Genomic DNA, 23,055 nt, shown 5'->3' with positions numbered 1-23,055 from the left:
GCAATAAGATCTCTTGGAGATCCAGGACACACACACACACACACACACACACACACACACAGACACACACACACACACAGACACACACACACACTCATACACACACACTCATACACACACTCATATACACACACACACTCACACACATACACACACACATACACATATACAATTTCTATAGCAATTTTCTTTTGAAAAATGCATTTATTTATTTTTATTTTATGTGCATGGTATTTTGCCTGCATGTATGATTGTATACCACATGGATGTACTGCCCAGGAAGGCCAGAAAATGACATTGAAAGTCCTGGAACCAGAGTTACTGATAGTTGTTAGCTCTCATGCTGTTGTTAGGTATTCACCTGTGGTCCTTGGGAAGAGCAGAAAGTGCCCTGAATTTCTGAAGCATCATTCAGCCTCTGCAGTAATTTCAATACACTTTTTTAAGCCCCACTCTAGAGTACCTTTATGAAAAGGAGAGTGTGTTTTTATAGTCTGTACCTTTATGTATGGAGACGTGTTCATTTTTGACCTGCCAACTGTACCCGTGTGACTAAGTAAAGGGTTAGAAAGAAAATAACAGGATTCAAAACCTACACAGACCTTCCATGACATATTTAAAATGCTGGTAGGTGAATGGGCAGGTGTAGGGAGCCTAGTGTGACAGGTAGAAGTCTGGTAACTCCCAGAACCAAAGATTTTCAAAACAAAAAGAACATTCTTTCACATGACTTGATGGATAGCATATAAATGCAGCTCCCTCCCTTGTGAGTCTATGGAGACTGAAACTTGGACTTGCCTATAGATTGAGGGACATTTTTCAGGTTAAGACATGTTCTGTCTTGATGAGAATATCATATCACATTTACCAGAACTTGTGGGGATGCAGATTTAACCTCTGCACTTTTTTACTAAGATTGAAAACATTACCATAAAATAGAAAAATTTTGTAAAAGTATAGAATATGAGGGCTCCTCATGGAATCATATTAATTTAGTTCCAATTCCATGAAAACTAATTTCAGGAGATATCCACTTCAAGACTGTACTGAAGAAACTATCAGCACAAGTAACCAAACTTCATTTTGTTCTTCCTGTATTTAGGAAAATCCTCCTGATTTTGATTTTGTTTTGTTAGAAACCCATATTGCTGGCTGTGAGAGAAGAGACATGAGTGCTTTTCTAAAGTAGCTAATATTCCTGAATGTAGAGATACCAAAGACGGGTACTAATTTGAACACATACACACACATGCACACACACACATTAAAATACTTGCCCACGCATACACACAATACACATTCACGCATCTACATACATATATACACAAATATGAATTCACATACACACTTAGACATACAAATACAAACACATCCACATTCATACAATTCACATACATATATCCAAATACACATTCACATATACACACATAGACACACACACTCACACACACACAAGCACACTTGTACATCATCATACACACACATATACACATATACACACTCACACACACAAATACACATAAACACACAAATTCACACATATTCACTTATGCACACACAGTCACATTCACACACATACACAAACAGATACACATATTCACATATCCAAATACACAAAGTCATATACACATAGACACACACTCGCAAACACATACAAATATACTCACACACAGAGAGAGACTTATATATATACACATATTCTCATACATGCAACCTCACATACACAGTCATATACATACACTCACATACAAACCCTCACACAAATGTACACTAAGGCACACAGGGATTCACATATATACACTCACAAATAAACAAACACACATACATTGACAAAACACAAACATACACTCAGAGTACATATTCACACTTATACAAATTCACATACACAAACACACACAAGCACACACTCACCTATACACACATACACACTCATACTCACAAACTAACATATATATACATACTCCTACAAACACACACAATCACACACATTAACACACATGCACATACATAAACATATAAGACTTACATGCACATACAAGCACACACATATGTGCACACATTCACACACACATACACACACTTATACTCACCCATAAAAACTCACATGCATATGCAGACTCAGACAATATACAAACAAACATACACATACATAGTTAGACACATACACACACTCATATACACACACATATACACTCACACACATACACATATACAAATTCACTCTCACATACACACACTAGTACACACATATACACATACTCTGACACACATTAACATGCACATATGCTCACAAGCACTGACATGCACACTTATACTAAAATACACTCACACACAGATACACACCATACACACAGACACAAACATACACTCACACTATGCATACAGACACACACACAGCCACTCACAGACACACCTAGACATAGACACAGACACATTAATAGACATACACACATACACACAGATACACACACACGCACACACGTAGAAACATATGCACTCATACATATAAACACACACTCATACATAAATTCACATTCACACACACACTCAAACATAAACATACACACATTCACACACAATCACCCAGTTTTATACACACTCATACATACACATACACTCACACACATATACACACAAACACACACTCTCACACATATGCACACTCCCACACACAGATACACACCCATACATACTCAGATACATACGCACAAGCACGTTTACACACAGGGGCTCATATTGACAAAAATACAGAAACACATCCATGCACACACACACATACATACATACACAGTCAAACACACACACACACACACACACACACACACACACACACAGAGTATATAACAGACAGAATTATTCCTAAGTTTTCTGAAAGTACATTTCGCTAGCTTCCTGTCACCTACAATAGAAACTCAAGAATTACCCAGAACCATCTGAAAAACCACATGATATATCCTATAAGATCATTATGGGATGTCAGAGTGTTCAGCAGTTCCTAGCTTGTCAGTTTAGACACCCTGCATCAGGCATCTAAACAACCCTACAGGATTCAGGGAAATACGCATGGGATGGAGATGCTACTCAAAAATATTTGTCGAAAATTTGTGCTCTGAATGTATGTGTCCTTACCAAAACTTCATGACACAACAGAAGCATAAGCTGTTTGTTGTGACAACAAATAAACAAATGACAACAAGATCAACAAAAAGAGTAGGGTCTCCTATCCCTATATGTGCCTTTACTGTGATGCAATCAGTGTAATAAAAGCAAAGTTTGCCACATTTGAAATTATTGCCTCATGTAAAGAGGGAACTCAAACACCAAGGAGACAGGGGTGTTTCAGAGTTTCGTAGAAGGAATCTGTTAGCCCCTTTCTCTCTCCTTCCCTCCACCCTTTCCTTCTACATCCCTAAATCCTACATCCTTTCTGGTCTTGCTGTTTCTCTCCCTGTCTTCCTTCCTTCCTAAATTCTTTCAGTCTTTTTTGAGACAGGGTCTGATTCTTAACACCCAGGCTCAATGTTGTGGTAAGCTTCCTGCATTAGAACTAGATATGCATACGGGGTCTTTAATATGAAGGGGTGTATTGATTGGTAACCCTCTTAATTTAATGAGAATAATAAAATTCAAACCACCAGCTAATCGCTCATATTTTGGTAGTGATTTAGTCTGTGACTTAGAATAATTCATTTTTTCTTTTATATTATTTTTAAATCAATCATTCCATTCATTTGCATCTCATGTGATACTCCACTTTCCCGTTTATGCCTCTGCCAGCTCCCCATCCCACATCTGCCCTCTCCCTTCCCTTTGGCTGTATGAGAATGCTTCCGAACCCACACATACTCTCCCACCCCACTCCTCGAGCATTCCCCTACACTGGGGCATCAAACCTCCCCAGGACCAAAGGCCTCCCTTCCCAATGCTGTCAGGCAAGGCCATTCTCTGCTATATGCTATATATGTATCTGGATACATGGATCCCTCCAGGTACACTCCTTGGTTGGTAGTATAGACTCTGGGAAAATTTGGGTGGTGAGGCCAGGCTATGTTGTTCTTCCAATGGGTTTGCAGCCCCTCCGCTCCTCCAGTCCTCCTCCAGCTCCCCAATAAGGTTTCCTGACCTCAGTCTAATGGTTGGCTCCATCAATCCACAATTGCATTGGTCAGCTGCTGGCCAGACTTCCTCAGGACCTGTCACACTAGGTTCCTTTCAGCAAGCACCTCTTGACCACTACAACAGTGTTGGGGTTGGTATCTACAGAAGGGATGGATCCTCAGGTGGGGCAGTCCCTGGTTAGCCCTTCCTTTAGTCTATGTTCTATTTTATGTCCCTGTTCTTCCTTTGCACAGGAACATTTCTGGGCTGAAAACGTTGAGATGGGTAGGTGTCCTCATCTCTCTATGGGAGGTGGGGCTGGGAGGCTTGCCAATCTGCTGGAGGAGTTTTCTACAGGATCTACCTCCCCCTTCTCTGCACATTTCAGCTGAAGTCATCCCTCTTGGGTCCTGGGACCCTTGCATTTCCCTGGCGTCTGGGCCCCTCCAGTGGCTAACCCCAGTTCCTAATTCCCCCTGCTGAATATTTTTGTTCAATTTCCTGGCCCACTGTACCTCTCTCACCTCTCCTCCAGATCCTGATGCTGATACTTTTATTTCCTCCACCTCCTGGATCCCCCTTTCCATCCACCTCCCATAATCATCCTGTTCCCCCCTCAATGCAGGACTGAAGCATCCACACCCTGGCCTTCCTTCTATGCTCCATATATTCTGTGGGTTGTATTATGGGCACTGCGGGATTTGGGGCAAATATCCACTTATTAATGAGACCATACCACGTGCGTTCTTTTGTGTCTGGGTTACCTCACGTAGGATGATATTTTCTAGTTCCATCCATTTGCCTGAGAATTTCATGAAGTCGTTGTTTTATAGTCACTTGATCTTTGACAAAGGAGCTAAAACCAGCCAGTGGGGAAAAAGGCAGCATTTTCAACAAATAGTGCTGGTTCAACTGTCAGTCTACGTGTAGAAGAAAGCAAATTAATACATTCTTCTCCCTTTGTACAATGTTCAAGTCCAAGTGAATCAAGAACCTCCACATAAAACCAGATACACTGAATCTAATACAAGAGAAAGTGGGGAAGAGCCTCAAATACCTGGTCAAAGGGGCAAACTTCATGAACAGAACACTAATTACTTATGATTTAAGAGCAACAATCAACAAATGGGACGTCATAAAATTGAAAAGCTTCTGGAAAGCAAAGGACATTGTCAATAGCACAAAACAGCAATCCACAGATTTTAAAAAGATATTTATTTACCAACCCTACATCCGATGGAGGGTTAATATCTAAAATATACAAAGAACTCAAGAAGTTAGACTCCAGAGAACCAAATAACCTTATTAAAAAGTGGAGTACAGAGCTAAATAGAGAATTCTCAGCTGAGGAATCTCGAATGGCTGAGAAGCACTTAAATGTTCAAGTCCTTAGTCATCAGGGAAATGCAAATCAAAACAACCCTGAGATTCTACCTCACACCAGTCAGAATGGCTAAAATCAAAAACTCAGGTAACAACAGATGCTGGAGAGGGTGTGGAGAAAGAGGAACACTCCTTCATTGCTGGTGGGATTGCAAACTGGTACAACCACTCTGGAAATCAGTCTGGCAATTCCTCAGAAAACGAAAATAGCTCTACATGAGGACCCAGCTATACCCTGGGCATATACCCAAAAGATGCTCCAACATATAACAAAGACACGTGCTCCACTATGTTCATACCAGCCTTATTTATAATAGCCAGAAGCTGGAAAGAACCCAGATGTCCTTCAACAGAGGAATGGATACAGAAAATGTGGTACATCTACACAACACAGTGGAGAATAATTCATTTTTTCTTGACCAGCATGTTTTCTTCAGGAAATGGCAATATTCATTCCAAATGTCTTTCAGTTTTCTGTTCTGATACCATTCCTCTGGAAGTTAATCACTCCTCAGATATCATATCCTGAATAGCATTTCTTTATCTTAGGAGAAAATTGGATTTAATCATATCTCCCCTTGACTCTTCACACTGTCTTCATTTTTATTTGTTTCTCATTCAGGCCAATGCCATTGCTTATGTATAGCTTTTCAAAGTGTATTTTTTGTATTCTGCAACATGGCTTCCCCCTTTGCATCTCATTTGAATATTTTGCTTATAATGTCTTCTACGTAAATTACATAATACTGTGTAATGAGTTTCAGATTTTATAAAAGTCAGACTGATACTAATATAACAATGTCAGTGTTTATTGTGCTCAGCAGTACATAGATTGCCTTTCTCTTCAGTCTCATGCTGTTTTAATTATTGTTATATTTAAAATAATAGGATCAGGGGAACATACGTCTCTGTATATTTTTAGGATGTTTGTGGCTATGTTATTTTGATTTTAACTTTATATTTATATACATTTCCAAAAATATACCATTGGCATTTTTTACTGAGATCAAATTAGCTTTACAGATTAAGATAAGGGAAAAGAGTTATTTTCGTGATACTACATTTTCTCTCCCAAGATCTTAACATTCCTTGTAGTGACAGAGTTTTCTTTCATTACCAGTGGCATGTATGGTTTATTTATAGAAGATGTCATGTTCTTTACTTTTGTATTTTATCTGTTCATGTTTTATTCTTTTCAGTTTGTGTGTGTGTGTCTGTGTATGCATGTGCATGTGCACATGTTATTGCGAGTGTGTATGTGTGTGTGTGTCTGTGTATGTCTGTGTCTGTCTGTGTATGCATGTGCATATGTATGTGTTTTGTGAGTGTGTGTGTGTGTCTGTGTATGCATGTGCATGTGCATGTGTTATTGCGAGTGTGTGTGTGTCTGTGTCTTTGTCTGTGTGTGTCTGTGTATGCATGTGCATATGCATGTGTTATTGGGAGTGTGTGTGTGTTTGTGTATGCATGTGCACGTGTTATTGTGTGTGTGTGTCTGTGTACACATGTGCATGTGTGCAGGTTAGTGTGAGTGTGTGTGTGTGTCTGTGTGTGTGTGCAGGTGAGCAGTGAGCATTCAGATACATGGTCCCTTGTTCTTGTGGAGGGGATTGTTGTTGTATAAATATAAAAATAAAAGAGTATAGTCTTTTACCCTGCTAGGCCCACACCACGGTGCCCAGATATCTGCTAGATATCTGGGCAGAAACACGGCCCAGCCACACACTTTCCTACACTCAAACCCTCACATAAAAGAATACACAACACAATAATCTTAGATCGAATTGGTAAGATATAATTGCCCACTTAAACATACAAAGCCCAGTATCATCCATCCCTTGAGAACATTAATAACAACCTGTAAATACACAGAACAGAATCTTAACATCACCTGCCATGGTCTCTCCCCTCTCTCTGTCTCTTCTCTCTCCCTTAGTCTCCTCCTCTTCCTTCAAACTTCTCTCCCGCCCATCCTTCCTTCTCCTCCAATGACAGGCCTCCTTCTATCCTGTACCTGTCTCACCTGTGACATCATCCTACATTTCACCCTTTTTGTCTAATTGAAAAAACTTTTCTCTCAAATATAAGCTGAGCACAACTACTATCATTTTGTAATTTAGAGCACAAAATATATCTAACACCCAGTCCAACACTATATCAGTTAAACAGAACATTTAGTTATCCATTCCAGCTTGAGAAAGGCTTATAATCTGTATTATATCTTGGCTAGCTTGTATACAACCTGATAACTATCCAATAAAATATGTATATTTAGAGTTAAACAGCCTGATAGGCTATGAGACTATAATGTCTTCAACCCCATCAGAAATCTGAGAATGACCAAATATCTATATACATAGGAAGCCTAACACAGCTTCCAGAACTGAGAGGTTGTAGAGACAAATCTCCACTACCGCAGCCCCCTGTTAGCAACATGTGAGCACAAGTCTTCAGCCTTCTGGCCCAAAATCAACTGACAGACTCTAGAAATGCAGATTTTGAAGGGCTGATCACCCTGTCTTGGCAGAGTTTATCAGTCAACTATACTGCATAATTTGTCCTTTTCTGGACAGTATTAGTCTGCAGATGAAACAGGCAGTTTTGTCTAGTGGCTGCCTAGCCACAAAGTATTGCCTCACCTAGGGGTAAAGATGTTCACATTCTTCATTAAATCCACCAAAGGGTAACTGTTAGGAGCATATATGTCTCAACAAAAGATAAATAACTTTAAATCTCATATCTTGTGGATTTCTGACATTTTTGAAAACAACCTAACTATATAAGACAATCTGGACTGTTGTCTTTATATCTTAATAATATCTTGAAAGTTCTCTCACAAACTCAGAGCCATGACTTTGCTATTTGAATCTTTTTTTCTTAATTATCTACATTGTTTTTTTGTTTTTTGTTTTTAATTTACTCTTTTTTTTTATTAACTTGAGTATTTCTTATATACATTTCGAGTGTTATTCCCTTTCCCAGTTTCCGGGCAAACATCACCCTAAACCCTCCCCCTACCGTTCTTTATGGGTGTTCCCCTCCCCACCCTCCCCCCATTGCTGCCCTCCCCCCAACAATCTAGTTCACTGGGGGTTCAGTCTTAGCAGGACCAAGGGCTTCCCCTTCCACTGGTGCTCTTACTAGGATATTCATTTCTATCTATGAGGTCAGAGTCCAGGGTCAGTCCATGTATAGTCTTTAGGTAGTGGCTTAGTCCCTGGAAGCTCTGGTTGCTTGGCATTGTTGTACATATGGGGTCTCGAGCCCCTTTGAGCTCTTCCAGTTCTTTCTCTGATTCCTTCAACGGGGGTCCTATTCTCAGTTCAGTGGTTTGCTGCTGGCATTCGCCTCTGTATTTGCTGTATTCTGGCTGTGTCTCTCAGGAGCGATCTACATCCGGCTCCTGTCAGCCTGCACTTCTTTGCTTCATCCATCTTGTCTAATTGGATGGCTATATATGCATGGGCCACATGTGGGGCAGGCTCTGAATGGGTGTTCCTTCTGTGTCTGTTTTAATCTTTGCCTCTCTATTCCCTGCCAAGGGTATTCTTGTTCCCCTTTTAAAGAAGGAGTGAAGCATTCACATTTTGATCATCCGTCTTGAGTTTCATTTGTTCTAGGCATCTAGGGTAATTCAAGCATTTGGGCTAATAGCCACTTATCAATGAGTGCATACCATGTGTGTTTTTCTGTGATTGGGTTACCTCACTCAGGATGATATTTTCCAGTTCCAACCATTTGCCTACAAATTTTATAAAGTCATTGATTTGATAGCTGAGTATATTCCACTGTGTAGATGTACCACATTTTCTGTATACATTTCTCTGTTGAAGGGCATCTGGGTTCTTTCCAGCTTCTGGCTATTATAAATAAGGCTGCGATGAACATAGTGGAGGTCGTATCTTTTTTATATGTTGGGCATCTTTTGGGTATATGCCCAAGAGAGGTATAGCTGGATCCTCAGGCAGTTCAATGTCCAATTTTCTGAGGAACCTCCAGACTGATTTCCAGAATGGTTGTACCAGTCTGCAACCCCATCAACAATGGAGGAGTGTTCCTCTTTCTCCACATCCTCTCCAGCATCTGCTGTCACCTGAGTTTTTGATCTTAGCCATTCTCACTGGTGTGAGGTGAAATCTCAGGGTTGTTTTGATTTGCATTTCCCATATGACTAAAGATGTTGAACATTTCTTTAGGTGTTTCTCAGCCATTCAATATTCCTCAGCTGTGAATTCTTTGTTTAGCTCTGAACCCCATTTTTTAATAGGGTTATTTGTCTCCCTACAGTCTAACTTCTTGAGTTCTTTGTATATTTTGGATATAAGGCCTCTATCTGTTGTAGGATTGGTAAAGATCTTTTCCCAATCTGTTGGTTGCCGTTTTGTCCTAACCACAGTGTCCTTTGCCTTACAGAAGCTTTGCAGTTTTATGAGATCCCATTTGTCGATTCTTGATCTTAGAGCATAAGCCATTGGTGTTTTGTTCAGGAAATTTTTTCCAGTGCCCATGTGTTCCAGATGCTTCCCTAGTTTTTCTTCTATTAGTTTGAGTGTGTCTGGTTTGATGTGGAGGTCCTTGATCCACTTGGACTTAAGCTTTGTACAGGGTGATAAGCATGAATCGATCTGCATTCTTCTACATGTTGCCCTCCAGTTGAACCAGCACCATTTGCTGAAAATGCTATCTTTTTTCCATTTGATGGTTTTGGCTCCTTTGTCAAAAATCAAGTGACCATAGGTGTGTGGGTTCATTTCTGGGTCTTCAATTCTTTTCCATTGGTCTATCTGTCTGTCTCTGTACCAATACCATGCAGTTTTTATCACTATTGCTCTGTAATACTGCTTGAGTTCAGGGATAGTGATTCCCCATGAAGTCCTTTTATTGTTGAGGATAGTTTTAGCTATCCTGGGTTTTTTGTTATTCCAGATGAATTTGCAAATTGTTCTGTCTAACTCTTTGAAGAATTGGATTGGTATTTTGATGGGGATTGCATTGAATCTGTAGATCGCTTTTGGTAAAATGGCCATTTTTACTATATTAATCCTGCCAATCCATGAGCATGGGAGATCTTTCCATCTTCTGAGGTCTTCTTCAATTTCTTTCTTCAGTGTCTTGAAGTTCTTATTGTACAAATCTTTTACTTGCTTGGTTAAAGTCACACTGAGGTACTTTATATTATTTGGGTCTATTATGAAGGGTGTCATTTCCCTAATTTCTTTCTGGGCTTGTTTCTCTTTTGTGTAGAGGAAGGCTACTGATTTATTTGAGTTAATTTTATACCCAGCCACTTGGCTGAAGTTGTTTATCAGCTTTAGTAGTTCTCTGGTGGAACTTTTGGGATCACTTAAATATACTATCATATCATCTGCAAATAGTGATATTTTGACTTCTTCTTTCCCGATCTGTATCCCCTTGACTTCCTTTTGTTGTCTGATTGCTCTGGCTAGAACTTCAAGAACTATAATGAATAAGTAGGGAGAGAGTGGGCAGCCTTGTCTAGTCCCTGATTTTAGTGGGATTGCTTCAAGTTTCTCTCCATTTAGTTTAATGTTAGCAATTGGTTTGCTGTATATGGCTTTTATTATGTTTAGGTATGGGCCTTGAATTCCTATTCTTTCCAGGACTTTTATCATGAAGGGGTGTTGAATTTTGTCAAATGCTTTCTCAGCATCTAATGAAATGATCATGTGGTTTTGTTCTTTCAGTTTGTTTATATAATGGATCACGTTGATGGTTTTCCATACATTAAACCATCCCTCCATGCCTGGGATGAAACCTACTTGATCATGGTGGATGATTGTTTTGATGTGCTCTTGGATTCGGTTTTCCAGAGCTCTCCATGGTGGCAGCAACCAGGAAGATCTGTGCTGCCCTTTCCAGGAGCTTCCCTTCACCAGGGTTCCAGATGGCGTTTGGTGTTTCCCTCTGGCGTCAGAGATGTGTGCAGAGTGCAGTCTCTTCTGGTTTCCCAGGCGTATCTGCCTCTCTGAAGGTTTAGCTCTCCCTCCCACGGGATTTGGGTGCAGGGAACTGTTTATCCGGTCGATCCCTTCGGGTTCTGGCGGTGTCTCAGAAGCAGTGGACCTGCTGCTTCTGGGCCCTCCTCTTATGGGACCCAGAGGCCGTATACAGTTTCCTCTTGGGCCAGGGATGTGAGCAGGGGTGGGCAGTGTTGGTGGTCTCTTCTGCTCTGCAGCCTCAGGAGTGCCCACCTGAACAGGCGGTGAGGTCTCTCTCCCTCGGGGTTGCTATTTGAATCTTAACTCACAGGTGTAATCAACTCAGAAGATTGCAATGACAACAATAGAAGGACTGGCTCTAAACCTTGTAAACTTTTTTGACAAAAAAAAATATTCTATACCAAAACAAAGATACGATTTAAGCTTAGTTACCAAATGAGATTATGACTGTGCAATTCAATCTAGCTAATTCCTCCCTATTAAATTACAACCAATATTAAATTCCTCATGAAAACAACTTTAGAATAACCATTTTTAGCCTCCCAACGTCCAGGGGAATTAGGGTGATAACTCCTCTATAACTTCTTCAAGCTGTATATGGGCGTTGAGATATCCTTGGGGACAAGGGGTTAGGAAGAATGAAGCAAATGCTGTAGCCAATGTGTCCTGACTGGACCCAGCTGAAAGTCTTTGAGACCAGGAATCCAAGTAGGCAGACTCTGTAAAATACAACTCTTAAGACAAAAGTTTAGAATCGATATATCTTTTTGTTTGATTCTCCTGAATAAATTTTTCAGGCGGTCTACCTCTTTGAAATCTGATCAGTATGACTCTGTGAGGTTTCCAGAGCCTAATCACACTTTTTAAAAGCACAAAGACAAAATCTTTCTCCCAAAATACTGTGTTCCTTAGTCTGTAACCAGAAAAGCTTGTATCTTGCACTCTCTCCCAGAGTAATAATATAATCATAAAACTCACAGTCACACCCATCATGAAGACTAAACAAACTTTTAAAAAGGAAGTAAGCTAAACAATGAGCCTGATAGGATTTTGTACTCTATAATATCAGGAAATTAACCCAAAATTCCCGTGGAGTCACGTTAAGAGAATTTGAGCTTTCTATTGTGGTAAATATCAAAAGTAACCACAAACCCTTGCTAGCCGGCATCAACGAGCCATATGGCCTTTAGTGGAGTAATTCATAAAACAAACCAAATACCTTTTATCAATTCCAGTATCAATAAGCAACACATCAAACCAGGACTTTAGCCCAAAATATCTCAATCTGTTAAGCTCTCTACCTGGAACCACAGATTTTGCTTTATCCTTAATAACTTCTAAAATATATGCCTGCATTCACTCTCCTTGTTGTTACAGACATTTATCACAACTCTTTACTTGGAGTTAGTGACTAATTTTTCCCTATTTAAGTTCTGAACCATAGATGAAAATCTCCACATGATTCGGGTAATCTCTTTACTCTTCTTAAAACAAATTTAAACACCTTCTATCAATTCTAATACTAATAAACAACTTAAAACTCAGGAATTTAATCCAAAATATATCCATCTGTTAAGCTCTCTAGCCGGAGCCACAGATTTTTCTTTAACCTTAATAACTTCTAAAATATATGCCTGCATTCACTCTCCTTGGTGTTACAGACATTTCATTACGACTCTCTACTTGGAGGTAGTGACTAATTTTTCCCTATCTAAGTTCTGAACCATGGATGAAAATCCCCACCTGATTCAGGTAATCTCTTTACTCTCTCTAAAAACAAACTCAATCACCTTTTAATAATACCTGTAATTAAGAAGTAGCTTGTCTAACTAGGATTTCAACCCAAAATTCCCCTGGAGCCCACGTTAAAAAGAATATGAGTATCCTGAATGTCTTTCTAAACAACTTTCTTTAAAAAAGCAGCTTTTAATCTCTGACTCTCTGATCTGCCATTACTTATCACACAGAAGGGGACCTACAGCCTGCTAGCCCCAGTGGCTTCCCCTTTCTTTGTTTGAATTCCGGAGCTTAAGATATCACATGACTTAACATGGCACCGGCCTCCTCTTACTTAGAAAATAAAAACTTTCTCTCAACTCTCAGGATTACTAGTGGATTCTTGCCCATCACCTTGGCGCGCCATCTGTTGTAAAACTATAAAAATAAAAAAATATAGTCTTTTACCCCGCTAGGCCCACACCAAGGTGCCCAGATATCTGCTAGATATCTTGGCGGAAACACAGCCCAGCCGCACACTTTCCTACACTCAAACCCTCACATAAAAGAATACACAACACAATAATCTTAGATCCAATTGGTAAGATATAATTGCCCACTTAAACATACAAAGCCTGGTACCATCCATCCCTTGAGAACATTAATAACAACCTGTAAATACACAGAGCAGAATCTTAACATCACCTGCCATGGTTTCTCCCCTCTCTCTGTCTCTCCTCTCTCCCTTAGTCTCCTCCTCTTCCTTCAAACTTCTCTCCCACCCATCCTTCCTTCTCCTCCAATGACAGGCCTCCTTCTATCCTGTACCTGCCTCACCTGTGACATCATCCTACAGGGGATCTCAAGTCAGCTGTCTACTCTCAGTTGTCCCCTGCTGGGTGTCCTCCTCTGGTACTCTCTGCTTCCTTTGTATATGGATTTGGATGGTTAGCAAGCCCAAGAACCCCCCTGTCTTTTCTTCCCACATGGCTGGAATCCCAGGCTTGCTGAACCACATTTGGCTTCTTACTCAGGTGTTGAGATTTAATCCCATGCCCTCCTGCTTCTGCAGTGTATGCTTTGATCTGCTGAGACGTCTTCCCAGGTCTCCATGTTTTTATTATGCACCATTATTATCCATATAAAAGATTACTTTAATTCCTGTTTATTTATTTAATTTTGTTATAGATTTTGTTTTGTTCTGTGTAGCCTTGAAATTGCTTTACTCCATTATTTCAACAGGTCTTTTAATGATTTATGTGAAACAGTTTCCTAAGAAAAACAATTTTATATTATCAAATGAATTAAAATTCTCCATTCTAATCTTTATGTCTGAATTCATTCCGCAATTTTACTGGGTGTTATCTCCAGTACTGTTTACTATCAGGACATTAATTGTAAAGTTTTGTGTCATATACTACATGTATAATTACACATATACATATAATTAGCATTTCATGTAACTTGGCAAATGCATAAACATAGGCTTTTGAAAGCATTCTATTTAGATTTTAGAAATGAAGAAGAGATTTGGATTGTAAATATGTTTTATACCTGAGAGTCATATGACCTGGTTTCCTGACTTGCTAGGTGTATTGTTTTCTATTTTTAGCTAAGTTAATATTGCAAGGAAGGAAAACAATGTTCTAGAAATGCATCATGCATGACTCATTTTATATTAAATATAAAATCTAATCTTCCTACTTATTTTTAGAAATGGATTTTCATTGAGTAAGATGTTTTGTGATTGTTTTTATCTGTATCTCTCTGTGTGTGTCTATGAATGTGCATGTGTATTTGTGTCTGTGTGTGCTTGTATTTTGTGTATATGTATGTGTTAATTTATGTGTATGTCTGTGATGGTGTGTATTGTATTTTGTTTGCGTATATGCATGTTTGTGTATGTGAATATGATTGCGTGTATATTTGTGTGTTTGCATCACTGTGTGGGTACATGTCTGTGTGTTGATCTGTGACTTTATGGGATTTGGCATTAAAATATTATGTACATTGTAAAGTAGTTAGGAAATTTTTCTTTTTTTCCCTATGTGCTGAACAATTGAAATTTAATTGCAGCTATCTGTTATTTGACATTTTGGAAGAATTCCCCTGTGGAACCATATGGCAACAGCTATTAGCAAATTATCGCCTGGATGGTGAATTATCTGTGCAGTTTTTCAGTTCTTCATCTGAGGTCAGTTCACGTATGTCTCTAACTGACTTTCAAGATTCAGTCTGCTGCTTTTTAAAATCTACTAACAGTTACAATATCTACATCTGCCTACAGATGCCATTCCTAAGGCCAGACAGATTTCACTTTACTGATATTATTGCCTTATTTATATATTAACATACTCTAGGAAAAATTAATTAACTAAGTAATTAGTTATTGATTCTACTGGTTGTTTATTTGTGGTGATTAATGTTTTGCTTAGAAATTGCATTTCTTTAATATTTTCATGTGAATGCATGTATATATGGGTTTGTTCATGTGTAGGTGGACAAACACCACAGTGTATATGTGGAGGTCAGAGGAAAACTTGTAAGAGTTTGCTCTCCCTCTCACCCATATAAATCCAAGGAACTAAGCCCAGGGCTTTCAGGCAGGCCCCTTGGCAACTGCTAATGATTCACCTTAACTAATGAATTTGAAAGGATTAATAAATAAGGAGATGGGGCGGTGGTTCAAGATCAAGTGTAGGGAGACAAGAGAGAGTACCAAGGACCAGGAGAATTAATAGAAATTGGTGATAGGAGGGAGCGGGAGGGTAGGGGCATCTCTAGGAAGTGCCAGAGCCCTGGGATCGGGAGGCTCCCAGGCATCTGTGAGAGTGACTTTCCCTAGACTCATCACACTGAGGATGTGGAACCTGAAATAGCTACCTCATCTAGCTGGGCTGGATCCCTCAGTGACGAACTAAGGACACCAACCCACCCACAAAACTTTTGTGTCAAAATGTATCCTGTCTACAAGAAATACAGCAACAAATATGGAGCAGAGACTGAGGAAACGGCCAACCAATAACTTCTCCAAATTGAAAAACATCCCAAGGGCCAACACTGAAACTATTAATGATGCTCTGTTATGCTTGTTGGCAGAAGCCTAGCATAACTGTCTTTGAGAGGTTCTACCCAGCAGCAGCCGACTAAAACAAATACAAAGGTCGCCAGCCATACATGGGATGGAGCTTGGGGACTCTTATGGGAGAGTTGAGGAAAGAATTGAGGGCCCTGAAGGAGACAGGAACTCCACAGAAAAACCAACTACATCAATTAACTTGGACCCCTGGGGGCTCTCACAAACTGAACCACCAACCAAAGAACATAAACAGGCTGGACCTAGGACCTTGCCACATATGTAGCAGACACATAGCTTAGTCTTCATCTGGGCACCAAACAACTGGAACAGGGCATATCCCTAAAGCTCTTGCCTGTCTGTAGAATCTGTTCCCCCTAGCTCAGGTGCCTAGTGTGGCCTCAGTGGGAGAGGTTGAGCCTAGCCCTGCAGAGACTTAATGTGCCGGAGTTGGGGGATATGTGTGTGTGAGGCTCAACCTTCTTAAAGGAGAAGGGGATGGGGAATGCTGGAGGAACTGTGTGAAGGGGTGACCAGTAGAAGGACAATAATTGGGATGTAAAGTGAATAAATAAATTAATTAAAAATTACCACCCCTACTTCACCCACCAAAAAAGAAAGAAAGAAAAAAGAAATGCTTAGAAGATTAGTAAGGCTCAGCAGCTCTTTCTTATCTGTAAGGCACTAGATCTGGGGGACTTGGCCATAAACAGGAGAGCTTCAAGGATACTCCATTTACATGGTTGTATTCTGCAAGTTTGTTCTTACACTAGATCATGTAACTTCTGTTATATCTCATCATTCACTCTCTCACTACAGTTTCCTTGGATTAAGTAGAGAGTGTGCTTAGATTAAGAACTGCTACTTGGAGGGATTTGTAAACACTGGTCTTCTTTCCCTGGCGCTAGACACATTCAGAACCCAGGTGAATTTCCTTCCTTTTATAAACAATATGAATCTCTTGTCTTAATTCTAAAACAATATACTCCCTATTCAATGTAAGTAAAAATCTATGAAGACTTATCTCAATGTGACTATTAATTTTATGTTTTAAGCTGAATGTGTTCAAATGAATGTTCATGGGTGAGCCTTTGTGGCTACTTTCTGGAGAGATCAGAATTTTAATTGGCATATATGTTCAAGTCCATTGTCTTCCCTGCTGGTCAGTCTCAGTCAATCTATTGAGGATTTGAGAAGAGATTCAGAGGGAAGAGAGACAGCCTTCTTTTGCTCACTGTCTGTCTGCCTGGTCTAGGACCTCAGTTTTCTTCTCTAGGACAGGCATGATTATCAATCATTTCTCTCCTTGGGAACTGGCCTGAAATAAATACTTATACACTCAAGCATATATCACACGTACTCCTCACATATACACAAACATTTATATTGGCTTGGACTCTCTGGATAATCTTGATTAATATAGGATTTTTGTAACACTCAAGCTTCCTTCTGTTTTTGCCATACATTTTCTTTTGAATTCTCAACTCTTGTGTACTGTTTTTATTAAAAGGATTCCCCACTATGCTCGAGAAGACTTAGTGTCAATTTGGCTTGAGTCGGTGACTCTTGCCCTTCAGGAATCTTGAGGACTTGTTAAAAATGTATTCCTTTAATGGTTCGCACTGTCCACCCACGTCTCCCAATTCTTGAGTAAGCAGAGAATTGTTCTTGGAGTGGGCTGGAGAGGAATGGGCATTTTTGTTTGTTTTCTTGTTTTGTTTTCTGAGTTCTAAATTGAAAAGATATGTTAGGTTTTGAGTGCTGTCAGACAAGGTGCCAGAAGCTGAATAGATGGATGCAAGGAAAAAATATCCATTGATTGAATAGTCTAGACCATGGTTCTTCTGGAAGCTCTTGCTGAGAATCCTTACTCATTGCAGCTTCCATTGCCTCTGGCATTTTCTGGGCTGTTATTATAATCACTATCCAGACTCACTTTTGCCTGGTCCTGCATGTGGACTTTCCACAAACAAACAAGCAAACAACCCCGGAAAGTATTCACTAAAAAATTATATAACTCCCTTAGCTTTTAGTTTGTTTTAAGTGTAATAACATACCCCTAAATTTACAGGTTAATCACACTGTTTAATATTTCAGTTTTTGTTGAGTAGGTGTCAGAGAAGGACACAGGACCTCATAAGGCCCTTCAACCAAAATGCTAGTCTCAGGGACCACCCTTTCCTAAAGGGTGAAACTGGGGCTGCATTCAATTTTACTACAAGGAAAAAGAAAAATTCATGATTCAACTCACATCTTTTTATAGTAGAAAGCAGTTGCTCTTTGTAGCTGGTTTCCATTTAATTATAACAGTATATACAGTTGAATAATGTAAAAATGATTAACATCATTCAAATAACAAGGTGCTTCTTTAAGCTGCCTTCCCCTTCTAAATAACCCCAGTAAACTCCCTGGTTCCCCAAGCTAAATGGATGGAATCATTTCTTCACTCCCATCAGATGCTCTAACTTTGACTAAAAAAAATTTGTACGTGCCTTCCAGAAGATGTAACACAATAAATCTACACACCGTGATATGAAGGGTGTCCCCCTGAGCTGGACAGTACATTTAAAGGAGTCAATTGTATCCTCTAAGTTACAGTAGCATCTCATCAGCTAGGAGAGAAATAAGGACTCAGGCAAAGGTGCTCATGGACAGAACACAGCTGCAGAATCATCCACACAAGAGCCCTTAGTTGCTTTGCCTAGTGGACCATCGTGTTCACAAAACTAATCTTTTCATCCTTCCTTCTTCTCTCTAATTCCTGACTAAGATAAGTCTAATTCCTCTGATGTTAGTGTTGTTATTCTTAGTGATTTCCCTCTAATGAGTGGATAAAGCTGAAGCTTGGGAAATGACTTGGGAGACCTGGCTGAAAAGTTCTTTTGCAATTCCTCTTGGACTCCTCTCCTGGAGGGCAGTAAGCTGTCCGATTATGAGGATTTGCTTGGTAAAAATTGTCCTTTTTACCACTCTACCTCATTATTGTTGTCTTCATTGTTTCCTTTTTATTTTTATTTTTTATTGGCTATTTTTATTTACATTTCAAATGTTATTCTCTTTCCAGGTTTCCCTGCATTGTTTCTTTTTCCACGAATTTTAAGTCTGGTATTCCAAGACAGAGTTTTGGGAACAGAACTAACTTGCACACTCTCTCCCTTGCATCTGATGAGCTGCAAGAAAGAAGAAACCAGCACTTCTATCTTTCCCGTTTTCCTACCAAATTGAAAGCCACTGGGGAGAGCACCCACATGGATTTTTTTGTTGTTATAACTTCCCTTTTATGTTGACAGTAGTCATTCATTCATTCATTCATTTTCTATGGGAAGACAGCTTAGGCTCAAATCAGTGTTTTTCGTATTGACCATAGCAACAAGCACAACGCGGTTATCAGAGCCTGTGTACCATCCAGTTCCATATGGGCTACACACAGTCCTACACACATTTCCCCCCAAAGGATACACTCTCCTCTGGCAGTGTAGACTCAGTTGCATGTGTTATCATCCATGGCAGGGGGTAGGCACCCACTGTTATAGACACATCACCTCATCCCACACCAAGGAAGGTAACCATATCAGGATGGCCTCCGCAGATGTTGCACATGCAGATGAGTCAGGCTTGTTTGCAGTTCTTTCTATCTGTTCTTTCTGTCATCCAACACGAAAGCTATGTAACTATTAACCTGTGGTTCTTCTTTGTTTTTATTCACCCCTGTTAAAATTTCCTCTGTGAGGATGGCCTTGTTGGGCACCAATGGGAGGAGAAGCTCTTGGTACTGACAAGGCTGGACTCTCCAGTGTAGGGGAATGTCAGGGTGGGGAAGCAGGTAGGGGGTGGTTGGAGAGGAAACACCTTTATAGAAGAAGGGTAGGGGGATGAGAGAGGGGGCTTATGGATGGGAAGCCAGGAAAGGGGATAACATTTGAAATGTAAATAAAAAATATTCAATAAAAACTTTTTTCTTCTAGGTTTTGTGACTATTCTTAGAGAGACAAGAACAATGTCTGTTCAACTTGGGACACCTCCAATAGGACAAGAGTCGATCTCTCTTAAGACTTGCTTGATGAATCAATTAGCTCATAATAGTAACTTACAGGAACATGGATGAAAGTTTACTTACAGGACCACATTCCCCTTGGCCTATATTTTATCTTGATATCATAGATCTTTAAAATATACTGAAAACATTACTCTTAATTTTTCCTTCGTTTAATTATCAAATAGCAGAAGACAAGTTTGGACTCACTCCAAAGTAGGCCAGTATCAATTCCTTGAGTTTTAGACAACTCAAGTTGGCTATATTCTGTTGCTGTAGTGTAGAATCCTCTCCACTCACCCAGTGGCAGCAGAGCAAGTTCTTGCTACCTGCCTCAATGTTCTGGATTCTCAAATGAAAGACATAACACACACACAGCCTTATATTTAATATGCTTTAAAGAGTTCAATGATTGGGTCACTTCCAAACTTGTACATTGCTAATGTCTCCCCTCAGATACGCATGAGTTATTACTTAGTAAAATCTATATTCCATATTGCCTTCCCTGGACCCTACTGGGGAAGAGGGTTAGGCTAATCTTCCCCAGTTCTTACATGATTAAAAATGCCTCTCTTCCTCCCTCTCCCAAGTCCAGATCTTATTCCTCCCGTGTCATGGCGATTCTGCCTTCTCCCTTCTTGTTTCCTCTCATGAGAATCTTAAAAGTCCTGACTCACTCTCCCTGCCCAGCCTTTAGCTGCCGGCATCTTTATTTACCAGTCAAAGCCAACTAGGGGTGGGGACCCTCAGCATCTCACATGCGGGAAATTTTGGGAACCCATAATGCAAGCATTAAACCAAATCCACAAAAATATTCAAGCTGTGAACCACACATTACCTTGCATACCTTGATTTTCTAAGTCTGGTTATTTTTTTTCCAGGATAAGTATTGAGGCAGAAATGTGGACTCTATAAACAGAGAGTTGTCTTCATTTTCTTCAGTTGGAAGGAAGGATCACATGTTTGTGAACTAAGCGCTAAGATTAATATGCTAAGATCAACAGCTTTGGGAATCTCTTTAATGATTCTCTTCTCACTTCCTAGACCCAGGACAACAATCCTAGTTTGGGGTTTGTTCTCTTATTGTTTGTTTGTTTGTTTTTCTTTTCCTTTCATACATATTGTGAAAATGGCAAGAGGTTATTTCAAGACAGATTTTTCAAAGAACAATCTAAATCAGCATGAAGTTAACATTTTCTAAACGGTTATTTCAGAAGCTAGACTATTAACCTTTAGGAAAAAATGTAGATTGGAAAATTGCTCTCATAATATTGTTTGAATCAGACAGGACTTGGAAAATGTATCTCTTGGGCCAACTTAGAGCAGAAACTAAGAAAACTTCCTAATATCACCCCTTAAAGTAGAGCTTTCTATAGTTGTTATAGGGTAACATAATTCAGCAGAGCATATTAAAAATATAATGCAAAGTTAAGGAATAAAACAGCCTGAGGAATACATATGTATTTTCAAGTTAGATGATAATATTTCTCCTAGAAATTGAGTAGTCTAATAAAAGGGATTAAATGGAAAGAAAAGGCATAAATACCTAGCTTAATGAAGTGATAACTTTAGAGGAAAAATATTAAAAAACTTTTCTATGCAGTGAAGTAATTATACAACAGTACTATAGATCATAGAAAGTCTTTCAGATGTGAGCCAAGGAACCAGCTTTTGAAATGAACTCAAGCCCATATACATCGACAAGAAGGCCGCTCCATTTGTTCAACACTGTTAGTGAAGGGATAGAATTGGGAAAGACTGCTAGTAGAATAGGAGGCAATGTATTCCCTTTGGAATCTAGAATATTGACAGAGAATCAAAGATGCACTTGCTTATGTGAGAATTGGCCTTATGAAAGATACTTAGAAACAACAGAATCACAATCAGTTGAAAATGGCTGCAGAGGACTGAGGGAACGAGTCAGACCTCTAGGTCATCAGAACAGAACATCCCAGGTCTGTGGGCTCCAACCGCTAGGCTACAGCTCCTCATGTTGATAGGAGGTGTTCCTACATTTTCTAGTGTGAATCCTAATGAGCTCAAAGTCCAGGGAACTGGTCTCTGTTGCAGACTCTCAATTCCCCTTTTTACTCTCACAATGTGTAGGCTTTCTCATGCTTAGGAACAGAATAATTACTATTGTGTAGTGGCTGATATTGTGGTCTATAATTTCCCCAATAGTATCTTTTCAGAGCTGGTATCTGTGTTCATCAGTCAATTAGTCTTCTTGATTTGACAGTCACCTTGGGAAAGTAAACAGAGAGAGCTTAGTACTTAGTTATTCAGAAACTTGAGCTTCTCTGTATAACTCATAAACCACACAAAAGCATGGCAATGCTTTTTTTAGGCTATTGAAATATTGATTGCTTATTGTCATTGTTTCATAATTAGATTTTGGATCCCTAGAGCAAGTAATTGCTTTGATCATTGAGTACAGTTAGGGATTTCTTTATGATTCCATCCTATAAACCGCTGTGGCAGACTGAGTAAAAAGTAGCTCATAGATACTGGAACTTTGCATTATATATAATGTTGCATGAGCCAGCCTCCTGAGCATCAAAGTGTCTCTAGCTTGGTTCTAGCCAACAGTTTATACAGATAATGAGGTGGCACTCCCTCCTGGAAGCATGTTAAGCAAGGCTACAACCTTTGTCCCACTAGGAGACATTCTATTGGCTCTTGTTGTGCACCTTGATGAAGTAACTTACTATATGGAGAAACTGAGAAATCAAGGTACTGCAAAGGGAAGGTCTGCACACAGGTAGTACAGCTCTGATAGCCTCAGTTAA

Source organism: Rattus norvegicus, chromosome 2, assembly GCF_021556685.1.
Source record: "Rattus norvegicus strain SHRSP/BbbUtx chromosome 2, alternate assembly SHRSP_T2T, whole genome shotgun sequence".
In the NCBI taxonomy this organism is placed as follows: Eukaryota; Metazoa; Chordata; class Mammalia; order Rodentia; family Muridae; genus Rattus; species Rattus norvegicus.
The sequence above is the reverse complement of the archived record's forward strand: the minus strand, read 5'-3'. Positions refer to the sequence as shown.